Source organism: Nicotiana tabacum, chromosome 10, assembly GCF_000715075.1.
Source record: "Nicotiana tabacum cultivar K326 chromosome 10, ASM71507v2, whole genome shotgun sequence".
Taxonomy (NCBI): Eukaryota; Viridiplantae; Streptophyta; class Magnoliopsida; order Solanales; family Solanaceae; genus Nicotiana; species Nicotiana tabacum.
This window is the reverse complement of record NC_134089.1, coordinates 3,187,182-3,199,435: the sequence shown is the minus strand read 5'-3', so window position 1 is coordinate 3,199,435 and position 12,254 is coordinate 3,187,182. Positions and strand designations below refer to the sequence as shown.

At 39.6% G+C, this 12,254-nt stretch overlaps 1 long non-coding RNA gene across 1 annotated transcript; it reads right to left on the bottom strand.

The window, feature by feature from the left end:
- Positions 1-212: 212 nt before the first annotated feature.
- On the bottom strand, positions 213-5,778 carry LOC107773716 (uncharacterized). The gene is made up of 2 exons (XR_001645357.2): positions 1,031-5,778; positions 213-922 (listed from the first exon to the last, which is right to left on the bottom strand). It is a non-coding gene; the product is annotated as an uncharacterized LOC107773716 (long non-coding RNA).
- Between the last annotated feature and the right edge of the window lie 6,476 nt (positions 5,779-12,254).

The window sequence follows — 12,254 nt, the reverse complement described above, 5'->3', positions numbered from 1 at the left end:
ATAAACGTGTGTGAGTTTATCCTACATCGGTTGTTGGATAGGAATTTAATTTGGTCTCTTTATATAATTTTGAGTAATCTTCATCGTGAAATTACAAGAGGGAGGCGAGGGGGTGAATTGTTGATTTTTCTTTTTGTACCCTAAATAATTGACTAGTTTACTAATTAATCAACTGAAGGTAAGAACAAAATATAAATAAAGCAGAAATAAAATACAGGAATTAAAGACACCTGGATTTTTATACTGGTTCGGATTCAATGTGAATCCTATTCTTTCTTTCAGTATTTGAAGTTTCTCGATACAAGAGAGTTGATATAGCTTTACACCAACAGCTTAGTTACTATCTCACTTCTCGCTTCTTGATACAATGCCTCACTAGTATTTTTTTCTTTTTCTACTCACTAATTACACAACAGATCTAACGTAAATTACAATATTTGTTTGGAGTAGAACAAAAAGAGTGATAGTGATTCGTTCAAAGTATATTTCTTCAAAGCTGGTGCAATGGGTATTTATACTTTATGAGGCCTTCATGTCTTGTGAGTCTTGAGCAATTGCAAACCCAAGGGAGTTGATCTGAGAAGGAATCGTAGATTCATTCTTTCCAAGTGTAGAATATTTCTTCTGTTGATTTTTCTTGACTTGTGGTCTTGTTTATTTCTTCCTTTGTTGAGTGGATATTTCTGTTATTGGAAATATCAAATCAAATCCCTTGATTTCTACCTTGATTGACGTCCTTATATGGAGGAATCTTCAGTGCATAATTTCATGCCCTTGATCTCCTTTGATTGAAGTCCTTCCTATAATACCCTCCTTGATCTCATACCAAATCCTTGATTGATTTTGCCTTTGATTTTTCGCTACTCCTTCCTTTTTCGTCTGAATTCTTCTATGTCCCTTTTCCATTGCTTAAGGATTGTTTCTGTACATAAAGAATAATTCGTTATTTTGCATCATTAAAATCAACTTAGATCTAACAATATCCACTTTTTTATGATGACAAAATAACAATGTAATAGCCTCAGTTTACTTCCATGTTTATCAGTTGACTTTGAGTGTGTTGTAGTCAACTCCCCCTCAAACTGTGTTTCTTGTTAGATGTGTCTAGTCGACTCCCTTTCAGCTGGACATTCTATTATGCAGTGGTTGTAGTCGACTCCCCCTCAGTATTATACTGTATGATGTACCTGCAAGTTAAACATCTGCAAGAAAATTTACAAAACAACCACATTGAATAGGGAATACAGAGGAACACGTGCCCATAAGCCTGCTTTTTCTCCCTCTTTGGCATCAACAAAAAGTTATAACCTACTTTAGCATACAGAACAGAAGTAATTGTCCTAATAGTACAACCTATGACTGAACCGTCAGTCTCAAAAGAAGCAAAATAAAAAAAATTACCTTAAACAACCATGCATCAACATCGCAGAAAGTAAGTATGGGTATTGCAAATAGCCTCCTTGAGGCGATCAAAACTTCCATTCACTATGACAGAGATTCCATCAATTTTGTCGTGCACCTCTTTAAAAGTCTTTACTATTTTTTCCGCAATCTTACGAATTTGCACTCGGATCTTGGACACGTCAGAGCCTGTCTCCTTTACCACTCCATGGACATCTTCAATTGTGCTTTGCATTAAGGTTAAAGAGTCCTTGATGACAGTTAATTTTTCATTGATGAAGGCTATCTTTTCTAAAAGATCAGGATTACCAATACTGGGAAGAGACACAGAGGTTTTCGCTTTTGAGTCGGAGGGGATATTCTTGGATTCACCTTCTTGCTTCTTTACCCAAGCTCCTTTTACAGAAATATATCACATGCTAGCAAATCCCCTAGAGTTGTAAGACTTGGTGACAGTGATATAGGGATAGTCGACAAGAGATATGTTGTTGGCTTCTAGCAGATGGGTGGTGACCATACCATATGGAAGACTCGTGGGATCATCGGCACTCTCTATCATAAAATTGATAACCCAAGAAAACAACTTGACCTTATGTTTAGTCAGAAGATAGTAAATTAGGAAGGTATCAGGGAGAAAGTAGAGAAGGATCATGTTCTTGGAAGAAGAGTGGTTGCCACAATATGTGCTAAGACATGAGTTTCAAAACAAACATCACTAGGTCCTAGTTGACTGGGAAGGGAATCAGAGGGTGACTCAGCTATACACCTTTTTGCTTGATCAAAAGAAATTTTAAAATCCTCAGGCTAGGTATTCTTAAAAATCATAGAGAAACCAGAACAACTACACTGAAAAATAGGGTCAAACAGAGCACAGTCCAACACAATGCGTTTGCCAAGAACTAAGGTTTCTAACTTGTCAGGTTTGCTAAAGCGAAGATTAGCATAGAACAGTTTAACAAGGGGTTCATATACCTCTGGAGGAGGCAAGCAGAGAAAGTTTTTCCATCCATGGGCTACATGCTTGTCTTTGAAAGCAATGAAGTCATCCTTGTTGCGTGTGTCCCAAAAATTTAGGTCAGACTCGAGAGAACTTCACATATCAGTTTTAGGATTTTTGGGAGTGAAGGTTTCAGGGGAATCTTCCATGGGTCGTTTTCCTAGGGTTTTTTTGTTGAGACTGCATGCACCATCTGAGAGGTCTTGAGAAGAGGCAAAATCCTCAGAGTGGTCTGATCCTAGATTAACTGGCTTAGAAGGTTGAGAGGAGGGTTTTGCTCTAGAATAAGTGCTTTTGCGGATATTCCATGGGTCGTTTTCCAAGGACTTTTTCGTTGAGACTGCACGCATCATCTGAGAGGTCTTGAGAAGAGGCAAAATCCTCAGAATGGTCTGATCCTAGATTAACTGGTTTAAGAGATTGAGAGGAGGGTTTTGCTCTAGAACGAGTGCTTTTGCAGGTTGAAGCAGAGGGATTTTTGTAATTTTTCGCCATAGTAGGGTTTGGAGAAGAGGAATGGAGATACAAATAATGTGAGAATGATTGATGAGACTTGGATTTAAAAAGATGATAACTGGCGGTTGAGTACAGACGAAAAGGCGTCAGTAATTCGACGCTATGATTTATTGATTTCTGAAAAGGCATGAAAATGTGTGAAAAAGGAAAAGTAAAAGACACACAATTAATGCCCTACACACATAAGGAAATATACAGATTGAGTGACGGTAAAAATAAAAAATATCACAAAGGCCTTAAAATTATGAATTAATGGAAATAATGCCAAAAGAGTCTCGTAATGTACATAATCTGTTTTCAAGCAAGGGTTTTGTAAAAATATCTGTTAATTGATCAGTAGAGCTTACAATTGATAACTCTATGTTACCTTTAAGAACACGATCTCTAATAAAATGATGTTTAATATCTATATGCTTAGCTCTAAAATGATGCACAGGATTTTTAGACCGACAAATAGCACTAGAATTATCACAGAATATTTGAACAGGTTTAAAAGATAATTCATAGTCACCCAATTGATGTGACATCCATAGTAATTAAGCACAATATTGTCCAATTATAATGTACTCTGCTTCAGTTGTGAAAGAGCTATTGATCCCTATTTCTTACTGTTTCGGGAGATTAATGCCTTATCCAGTAATTGACAAGTGCCACTTGTGCTTTTTCTATCTTCCTTGTTACCTGCAAGATCAGCATCTGAAAATCCCTCAAGTTTAAAATTGTTAGAGCATGGATACCAAAGTCCATAAGAAGTGGTCCCAATGAGATAGCCAATTATTCGCTTTACTGTAGTTAAGTGTGACTCCTTAGGAACTGACTGAAATCTGGCACATTTACAAATACTGAACATGATATATGGTCTACTAGTAGTTATATATAATAGAGATTCAATCATTCCACGATACTTTGTATCATATACTGATTTTTCTTGTTCATCCTTGTCTAAACTTGTAGAGGGGCTCATAGGAGTTCCAATTGATTTGGCATTGCTCATTCCAAACTTTTGAATCAATTCCTTCGTATATTTGGCTTGGCAGATGAATTTCGCACTTTCTGATTGATGAATTTGGAGTCCAAAAAAGAATGTTAGCTCTTTCATCATACTCATTACGAACTTGTCACACCTTATTTTTTCGAAGAATAGAGGAGTTTTTTCCAATTAAAGTGACATTATTCGAAATGAGATTATTTATTTAATTCAGAGTCGCCACTTGGAATAATTATGATGGTGTCCCAAGTCACCGGTTTATTTTAGAAATTCAAATCGAGGAAATTGACTTTATTTATGGTCTGCGAACGTAGAAGACCGGGTAGGGAAATATGTTAACCCATGAGAAGGTGTGAGGCACTCCCGAATTTTGTGGTTTTAGCAGAGTCGCTTAACAATTAATACTTGGCGTAATTATCTGATTTATTACATATTTTTGACATATTGTGCATTTTACTCTTCTATACCGCTTTTAATTTATGGAATTTATTTGAACAAGTCGCGATGTCGCGCACTCGTTGTTTTTGTACATATTGTGAATCACATCACGTGAAATGCACTTACTACTTACAACATGTTTATTATTGTTATTTGAAGTTATGGTAGAGTCGCGTGAAACGCGCACTCGAATTGGGATTTATGTATCGCGACTATGCCATGGAAACCGTATCCATAGTCACGATGATTTATTTAAACGCGCCTAGAGCAAACTATAATTGTTCGAAATGTTATAACCTACATTTGGGATTGTTGTGAGATATTGAAGTATGGACATCATTTTTGGAAGAATTATGGGACTCGATTAAAACGGAAACAAATGGGTATGGATCTTAAACAGGGAGTCTTTATGCATAGGAATTTGTTCATTACAATAACCTGTTAACTTAACGCTAACATATACGAAACAACTTACTAGTTTTAACACAACTACTAAATTAATTCATGGGTCCAAACAATAATCAAGTTTGCATTACTTTTAAACTATTTACGATCCAACTAGTAAGGTACTACCAGAAAATAGTTGAATTACGCTATAACAGGAGCACAAATTCGACATTCGATCAATGAGGGAGGCTAAGTGATTCAGCTCGAACATAAGTGTAGGAGATTATGTGTGCATTTAGTGTTCCAAAACAAGTTGAGAAGACAACTAGAGGCTAATCAAATGGAGCGCTGGATCTCAACAGGGGAGTATCAACAACAAAAGCAACTAACAAATTGAATCAAACTTTGAAAACCCAGAACTGACGGATGTAACATCTTAAAACAACGAGAAGCAGAGGCAACTTCACAACTATTTGTCTATTGATTAATTACAACAATGAATAAACTGAAATGATCAACATGTCTATGTTTCTTTATACAGAACACTAATTTTATAGGAAGATATTATCTTTAAATTCTAAACTAAAGTTAAATCAATTGGGTTAGGTCAATCACGTGCACAATTCCATATTCCTCCTTCAAACTTCCAGATCCAGTTAAGTGCTAATCAGAGACAAGAAGGCTTGAAATGAACAATATTCTCTGCTTTACTTCACCTAAAAAAATTTAATTCCACTTCCATTTCTGACTAATGATTAATGGTATCTCAAAATACTTTCATGTAAACTTCTTAAATCACAACACCTATTTTCAAACATAATCAACACACCATATGCAATTTTGTCCAAATTCATACTAGCTTTACATACTAGAAACTTATTCCAGATCTGATTGGAAATTTGCAAATAAACACAGAAAAAATGCACTTGTTCGAACACAGAAATGATTAATTACTACAAGAAACACTTATGGAATACATAAATAACCCATGGTTGCAAGTTCTCAATACTATAGCATTTAAACAACTGATACATAGAAAAGAGATCGAAGCTAGTACCTTAAAAGCAACAAAGCAAAGAAGAAGAAAATAGCCTCTGATTTTGAGCAGCACAGCTAGAATTAGGAGGCAGCTACAGGTTGATACAGCAACAGTGAACAACAAAAATGAAGCTAAACTAAACTTCATAACCCAAAAAAATGAAAATCAAATAGCAAAAAATGAAGGAAACTGAGAAACTTTTTTTTTTCTTTTTCTGAAATTTAAGGCTGGAATTCCAGGAAAGATATTCTTCTGTTGAAAAATAAGAAAGAAGATGAATGAAAAGGACTTTCTAAAAATTGCAGTGAATTAGTGTGTGAGAGAGAGGGAATGTGAGGTCTCTTATATAGAGTGTGAGAGTGTACTATATGAGAGAATGAGAGAGGGTGTAAGAGGGAATCTCTCAGCTTCCTAAAATTTAGCGAAAGAGCATTGTCACAACCCAATTTTTCCTATACGCTGTGATGGCGCCTAACGTTGCCGCTAGGCAAGTCAACTTAAAACTAACTCTGTGATCCTTCTTTTAGCGGTTTAAAAATAGTTGATTTTTAATTTATACACAATTAAGGAATGGAGGTTTTTTTATATAAAAAAATGAGAGATCAAAATTTTTAAAACATGTGAGATGAGATAAATAACCCAAAAATTATCAAGTGTCTACTAACATAATCTTCCAAGACCCGGTGTCACAAGTATATGAGCTACTAGTAGAATATACAAAAGAGTACTACACAACTATCTAAAATAAAATAGACAGATAAATAAGGCAAAAGGAAGACTTCCGCTGCTGCAGAACGGGCTAGGAAGACAGCTCACCGCAAGTCTCGCAGTAGTAATCAAGTATGTGCGCCGGACAGATATCCAGAAGCACCTACCTCAGATCTTGCACATCAAGTCCAGAAGTGCAGCGTGAGTACATAAACAACATGTACCCATTAAGTATCTAGTCTAACCTCGAAAAAGTAGTGACGAGGGATCGACTTTGACACTTATTATGGGCCAACAATAAAAATATATACAACTGTTAATTAAACATGAGACATATAAATGACAATAGAACTCAAAAGGCAAGAATTTAGATAGTCAATCCTTTCACCGAATAGCAATTACCAACCCAATTCTCTCATTTAATCTTTTAACCTATCAAACCAATGAAGCAATATCAAACATATTGGAGTTTCCAGTATTATTTCGCACGAGTTATGCCGAGGATGTACGACCCGATCCAAAATACATATAAATATATAGTGTGCACTGCCAAGGGTCGAACGGCGCAAACATAGATGCATCTATTAACCTGCCGAAGTGATCGGCCCGCTTTCATGAGGATAGTGGAAATTTACCCTGCTCGTGAAATATACTTGCGACGAGGTTGAACATAGAATTTCTCGAATTATCATAATATCCCTCAATTCTTCCAAAATAAGAAGATTTAACTAAAACCTTTAAAACTTGAAAGAAATCCTCAACCTCAATTCTATTCAAAGCAATTAATAAGAATAATCAAATAACAGTGCCAACAAAATATGGTGTAAACCTGAACTACCCGGACATAAGCATGAATAGTAGCTACGTACGGACTCTCGTCACCTCGTGCGTATGTAGCCCCCCACAAATAGAAGCACATTTCAATTAAGTTCACCTACGGGGTTAATTCTCTCTTACAAGGTTAGAAAAGAGACTTACCTCGTCTCAAAGCCCACTTTCCGGTCCAAGATTGTGCTCAAAACCCCAAATCGGTGCCAAACGACTCAAAACTAATCAAATATTATATAAAATGATCAATATATTCTCAAAAGTTCCTAATCCAACTAATAAAAGGATTACCCAACCCCAAATGTAGGATTCCTAAAATTCACCCCCCGGGTCCACGTGCCCGTATTCTGGAAATCTTCAAAGAAAGTTGTTACCCATAATATTATGAACTCAGATATATGATTTTCACTAGATTCCATAATACATTTCGTGGTTAAATCTCATTTTTATCAAAAACCTAGGTTTTTACCTAAACCCTAAGATTTTCACTAAATTTACATGTTATAATCTACCCATAAACTATGTATTTAACTCTCACTGTGTAAAAATTACTTACCTCAAAGTGCTAGGTGAAATCCCCTCTCTAAGAGCTCCAAGAATCGCCCAACAAGGAAAGAAAATGAGCCAAAAATGACTAGTCTCGTCATTAAATGAGTGTTCTACCCAGCAGTATTTCCGCATATGCGGTGCCTGGGACGCATTTGCGGCGTCACTCCTACGGACCGAGGTCCGCTTCTGCGGAAGAGCCCAAGTCTAGCTAGGCTCGCTTCTATGGACAAGGCCCCGCTTCTGCGGTCCTGCTCCTGCGCCCATCCTGCCGCTTCTGTGGCTCAAGTCGCCTCTGCGCTCACTCCCCTCGTACATGCGCCTACGCAGGTGCGCAAACTTGTTTGCTCCTGCGGTCCTGGGCAGCCTTGGCTGGTTTGCTTCTGCCACTCGTCTCTCGCACCTGCGGCTGGCCAAGCGCAGGTGCGATCACACTAGAAGCTGAAGGCTTTAGCACTTGCCTTCAAGTCCAATCTTGATCCGAGCCTTGTCCGTTTAACGCCCGGGGCCCCCGGGGTCCCGCCCGAACGTACCAACAAGTTTGAAATCATAAGACGGACTCTCTCAAACTATCGAAACACACAAAACAACATCAAAACCAAGAATTACACTCCACACTAATTGAATCAAAATATGAACTTCAAGTTCTTCAATTTCACTCCCAACGCTCTGAAACGTACTTAAACTACTCGGAATGATACCAAATTTTGCGTGCAAGTCTTAAATCACTATACGGAACTATTTTCGATCTCATAATCCCATTTAGACCTCGATAACATCAAAACCTACTCCAAACCAAATTTTAAAGAACTTTAAAACCTTCAAAGAACCAACTTTACTATTAGGCGCTGAAATGCTCCCGGGTCATCCAAAACCCGATCCGAACATACGTCCAAGTCCGAAATCATCATAAGAGCCTATTGGAACCATCAAATCCCGATTCCGAGGTCCTTTACTCAAAACGTTGACTGAAGTCAAACTTAGCCTTTTCAACCAACCTTAAGGAACCAAGTGTTTTCGATGTCTACCCAAACGCTTCCAAATTCCTAACTAACCATCCCCGCAAGTCACAAAGTAGTAAAAGCACATACGGGGAGTCTTATTTTAGGGAACGAGGTTCTAAAAAGCAAAATGACTTATCGGGTTGTTACATTCTTCACCTGTTAAACAAACATTCGTCCTCGAACGGGTTTAGAATTATACCTAGAGTGCTGAATATGTGTGGATATTTGCTCTGTATGTCCTCGGCCTCCCAAGTTGCTTCCTTGATTGGTTGGCCCCTCCAGTGGACATTTACCGCAGAAATCTTCTTGCACCTCAACTGGCGAACATGTCTATCAACAATGGCAATTGGCTCATCTTTATAACCCAAGCTCTTATCTAGCTGAATTGTGCTGAAGTCTAACACATGTGATAGGTCGGCATGATACTTCCAGAGCATAGATAAGTGGAAGACCGGATGGACTCCCAATAGACTGGGAGGCAAAGCAAACTCATAAGCAACTTCTCCAACTCGTCTCAACACCTCAAATGGGCCTATAAATCTTGGGCTTAACTTGCCCTTCTTCCCGAACCTCATAATCCCCTTCATTGGTGAGACTTTCAATAGAACCTTCTCGCCCACCATAAATGATACATCACACGCCTTTTGATTCGCGTAACTCTTCTGTCTGGACTGTGCTGTGCGGAGTCGCTCTTGAATCAACTTTACCTTTTCCAAGGCATCCTTCACCAAATTCGTACCATATAACTTAGCCTCGTCGGGCTCAAACCATCCGATGGGAGAACGACATCGCCAACCATATAAAGCCTCAAATAGAGCCATCTCGATGCTAGACTGATAACTGTTGTTGTAAGCAAATTCGACCAAGGGCAAGAATCGATCCCACTACCCTCCAAAGTCAATCACACATGCTCTGTGCATGTCCTCCAGGATCTGAACTGTCTGCTCCCACTGCCCGTCAGTCTGTGGATGGAATGCCGTGTTGAGCTCTATGCGGGTCCCAAACTCACTCTGTACTGCTCTCCAGAAATGAGAAGTAAACTGAGGGCCTTTGTTTGAGATGATGGAAACAGGCACGCCATGCAACCGAACTATCTCTTGAATATAAATCTGGGCCAACCTCACTGAAGTATACGTAGTCACAAGGGAATGAAGTGTGCCGACTTGGTCAACCTGTCGACCATGACCCAAACTGCATCAAACTTCTGCAAGGTCTGCGGCAACCCAACTACGAAGTCCATAGTAATGCGCTCCCATTTTTACTCTGGTATAGTCATCTGCTGGAGTAGGCCACCTGGCCTCTGGTGCTCATACTTAACCTGTTGGCAATTTAGGAATCTAGCCACATACTCAACTATGTCTTTCTTCATCTGCCGCCACCAATAATGCTGGTGATACATCTTCGTAGCACCTGGATGGATGGAATATCGAGAACTGTGCGCCTCCTCTAGAATCCTCTCCCTCAAGCCATCGACATTAGGATCACATAGATGGCCCTGGAGTCACATAACACCATCTTCACTGATAGAAACCTCCTTGGCACCACCCTACAGTACCGTCTCTCTGAGGACCATCAAGTGTGGATCAATAAACTGCAGGGCCTTGATCTGCTCCAATAGTGAAGACTAGGCAACGACACACGCAAGAACTTAGTTAGGCTCTAAAATGTCCAACCTCACAAGTTTGTTAGCCAAGGACTGAATGACAAAGCTAGTGGCCTCTCCTCTACTGAAATTAATGCCAAGCTACCCATACTCTCTGCCTTTATGCTCAAGGAATCCGCGACCACATTCACCTTGCTCGGATGATAAAGAATGGTGATGTCATAATCCTTCAGTAACTCAAGCCATCTATGTTGCCTCAAATTGAGATCCCTTTGTTTGAACAAATGCTGCAAGCTGTGATGATCAGTGTAAACCTCACAGGATACCCCATAAAGGTAATGCCTCTAGATCTTAAGAGCATAAACAATAACATCCAACTCCAAATCGTGCACATGATAATTCTTCTTGTGGGGATTCAGCTGACGTGAAGCATATGCAATTACTCGCCCCTCCTGTATCAATACACAACCCAAACCAACGCGTGAAGCATTGCGATACACAGTATACATCCCTAAACCGGAAGGCAACGCTAGAACTGGTGTTGTAGTCAAAGCTGTCTTGAGCTTCTGGAAGCTCGCCTCACAATCATCGGACCAACGGAACGGAGCACCCTTCTGGGTTAGTCTAGTAAAAGGTGCTGCAATAGATGAGAAGCCCTCTACAAATCGGCGATAATAACCTGCTAACCACAAGAAGCTCCTGATCTCAGTCGCCGTAGTAGGACGAGGCCAACTCTGAAATACCTCAATCTTCTTGGGATCAATCTCAATACCCTCGCCTGATACAACATGCCCCAAGAATGCTACAGAATCTAGCCAAAACTCACACTTGGAGAACTTAGCATATAGCTTCTGTTCCCGCAAGGTCTGAAGCACCACTCTCAAATGCTGCTCGTGCTCCTCCATGCTACGTGAGTAAATCAAAATGTCATCAATGAAAACAATGACAAACAAATCAATATAAGTCCTGAACACCCTGTTCATCAAATCCATAAACGTCGTTGGGGCGTTGGTCAAGCCGAAGAACATCACTAGGAACTCATAATGGCCATATCTAGTACAGAAAGCGGTCTTCGGAACATCCGAGTCCCGAATCTTCAACTGATGGTACCCCGATCTCAAGTCGCTCTTAGAGAACACCCTAGCACCCTGCAACTGGTCAAACAAATCATCAATACACGGCAACGGGTTCTTGTTCTTAATGGTAACTTTGTTCAACTGGCAGTAATCAATGTACATCTGCATAGTCCCATCTTTCTTCTTCACAAATAGCACCGGTGCACCCCAAGGTGATACACTTGGCCGGACGAACCCCTTTGCTAGCAACTTCTTAAGCTGCTCCTTCAACTCTTTTGGAGCCATACGGTATGGTGGGATAGATATAGGCTGGGTACCTGGAGCCAAGTCAATACAGAAATCAATGTCACGATCTGGTGGCATGCCTAAAAGGTTAGAAGGAAACACATCGGGGAACTCCCGAACTATTGGTACTAAATCAATCGCCAGAGACTCTGCGGTAGTATCCCGAACATAGGCTAGATAAGCCAAGTAACCCTTCTCGACCATGTGTTGAGCCTTTAAAGAAATGATCCGACTAGGCGTGCTGACAGACGAACCCTTCCACTCCAATCTAGGCAATTCGGGCATCGCCAAGGTAACCGTCTTGGCGTGGCAATCAAGGATGGTGTGATATGGAGATAACCAGTCCATGCCCAGGATAACCTCGAAGGTGGTCATATCGAGTAATATATGATCTGCTCTAGTCTCGTAACCACAGAATGTGACTACACAAGACTGTAG